We start from the raw sequence: 2,875 nt of genomic DNA on the forward strand, positions 1-2,875 counted from the left end.
TTAAAGGGACTCGAGTCTGTCGTAGAATGCTCTCCCACAATGTAAGAGCCAATACCATCTTCGTCACAGCAGCTGTAACTCCCCGCAAGAGGCCTTTAAGACTGGACCTGCTGCCACAGAAGGGGTGGGAAGGCTCATCAGGCCCTTACCTTAGATTGTACCCACTCCTTTCTTTACCTCCCTCCCAGCTGCATGTAATTCTGCTCAAGTGGCAGGTGATTTCACTGTCTTGGGATGCGCTAGTTTATGGATGGAGGAAGGTCAACTGAAGATGGGCTCCATCTGTGCAGAAGCCATCATCCGTGTGGGGGTCAGACTCTTTAGCGGGTCACTCACACACCCCTAACTCACCTGTTCCACACTCCATAACTAAGCACGCTAACTCATTTGCTCGCCCAGTGGGACTTTGATGGAATCATTCCTTTGTTCTGTCCCTGGTGCCCTAATCTGAGGTTAGCAGACAAGGTGTATGCCCGTGCCCAGGGGAAAGGCACTCACAACCCACATGAAAAAAGCCAGGGAGGATTTGTAGATGACAGTTTCAGCCATGCTGCCGAACAAGCCAGTGTGTGAAGTGGTTTGGCTACCGGGAATAGGAACGAGAGCTAAGATCACCCATGCCTTTGATTTATTTGATCTACTAGACGTTTTTATTTATATAAAAGAAAAACTGCGTAGAATGAAAATAAGTGCTTTAGATTTTGATATAAAAAGAACATGATGCATTCACATTCCTATTTTAATACATGAGTATGGCTGAAGTGTTCAACAAAGGAATAAAACCTTCCCTTTATGCGGAGTAGTGAACAGAAGTCAACATGACGAGGAATGACTACAATGCTATTCCTTGGTCTTTTTCTTGAATAAGAAAAAAATGACATAAACAAAACAAGCCACAGTCACATGACACTGTGTTCCAGTTTCTGATGATAACCCGGAAGCGAAATCACTTTCGAACCCTAGAAATCCCACTAGTGGACCAGTATTCTATAAACTCACCGCTAGAGGGCGGTGAACAACAGCTATTGGGAGGGCGTCGGCATGCCCTAAGGTGCAAGTGGATTTGGGGGATTTCCAAGGTGTTGCTCAACACACTTCCACAGGGCAGAGTACACAGATTTCTGTCCCATCCCCATCTTGACCATGTATCCTAAACCCCCCTGTGATCTGAGGCCTCCCATGGTCCAGACAGAATAAAATGAGCTTTGGTGGCCCTTCAATCATGTTCCTATTTGGTTGAAAAGAAGCTTCAAAAACACATTAAAAAAAAATACTGTTGCTAGCCCCATCCACATTTGGAGGTGGATTAGTAAGATCCCTAATTAAAGCCCATTCTTTGCGCTCATCCAAATGGACACAGATTTCCGAACTCCACATGGAAGTCTTGTGTGTCCCCTATTCAAAGTCATTTCTGCAAGGGTTAGGACCATGCCGAGACCAAGAACTCGACCTAAGGAGGATCAAGCACAGGAGGTCCCGAGGTCCAATTCCTAGTCCGCTTCAATTCCTAACATCAGACAAAGTACATGCAGTCCAGCATGGCACCAACACGCGGCGGCTTGAATGCCCATTTCTAGTGTGTGCATGTGTGTGAGGGTGTACTTGTGGTGCATGCGTGTCTGGAGGTCAGGGGTCAAAGACAGGGTCATTCGCCAGGATACTGTTCACCTTGCCGAGAGTCTTCTTAGCTGACCAATAAGCTCCCGTGGGTGTTCACCTCCCCAGTGCTGAGATTACAAGTGTGTTCCGAGGACCATGGCTTTTTATCATGGGTTCTGGAGGACTGAACTCAGGTCCTCTTGCTTGAGAGGCACTGGTTTTTATTTGCTGAGTTATCTCTCCAGACTCCCAGATGCTCATTTCTTACAACAGATCTTGGCTGGCAGCAGCTTTCATTTCCAGACTGGGGTGGGGTGGGTAATGTGAAGACTGTTTAAGGGTGAGAAGAGAAGCAGAGGTGTCAGAATCACACCGGCTTACTGTGAATGGTGCCCTCTAGAGGAGGAGCCAGGAAACACTCACTCCTTACCTAGAATGGAGATTTTTCTGCGGCATTTCCAATACTTAAAACAAGTGTAACTTTTACAGACATTGTGCTGACTGAGCAAAAAACACGGGCTCAAAGTATCCCCAGACACAGTTGTACAATATGGGCAGTGTGTGTCATTTAAATCCTGTCTGCTATTCTGGCACCTGGGAAGATGGAAGCCAATGGTGTTGCCATGGCAAGCTGGCAACTACCGCAGGAGAGTGACAAAAATGAAACACAACGCTGCAGGGGCGGGGTGTGGCGTGTGCCACACTAAACCAAAAAACAACTGGGAACAGCTGGGAATGAGTAATAGTAACTTCGGCACGGAAGAAATATCAAACAGCACAATCTTATCAGATGGTCGACATTTTCATGGGTGGGGAAAATGTCCTCTTTGATTTCCGTAGTCCATGAAAGCGGAAGGATGGGGCCAGGGTTCTAGGCTAAGTCCACAGGTTCAACAAGTCAGATGTGGGACTTGAATGTCGACGATAAAATGAAGAAAAGCAAGGCACATGGAAGACCCTGGGACATAGGGGTAGGCTGGAACTTAGCTCCCTGGCCGGGAAAGCACCCGCATATAGAGGGCAATTATTGCAAAACAAAAGTGTTTTGTGGCCAAAGCAGGCTATGAGGCATGGATCCTTTTCATGCAACCATCCCCCCAACCCCACATTCGGGGGACCATCGCGTGTGTGATTGTCAAGTGCTAATGTTGTCCCGAGTCCCTTATGCTCCAGTTTGGAACTCTCCGATAAAAGCTAATCTCCCGGGAGCATTTGATCTTCTTTTTTTTTTTTTTTTTTTTTTTTTTTTTTTTTTTTTTTTTTTTTTTTTTTTTTT

The 2,875-nt window shown here is 46.3% G+C and overlaps 1 protein-coding gene across 2 annotated transcripts in view; it reads right to left on the reverse strand.

The window, feature by feature from the left end:
* Window positions 1–606: 606 nt before the first annotated feature.
* Window positions 607–2,875, reverse strand: part of Tgfbr2 (transforming growth factor beta receptor 2) — an 89,559-nt gene continuing 87,290 nt past the window's right edge. For both annotated transcript variants that reach the window (XM_050126560.1, XM_050126561.1), the window contains one exon: window positions 607–2,875. This exon is cut by the window's right edge and continues 656 nt beyond it. The gene's annotated coding sequence lies outside the window, so the exon portion shown is untranslated.

Source organism: Alexandromys fortis, unplaced genomic scaffold (genome assembly GCF_014885135.2).
Source record: "Alexandromys fortis isolate MF-2015 unplaced genomic scaffold, M_Fortis_MF-2015_v1.1 scaffold_269, whole genome shotgun sequence".
Lineage (NCBI taxonomy): Eukaryota > Metazoa > Chordata > Mammalia > Rodentia > Cricetidae > Alexandromys > Alexandromys fortis.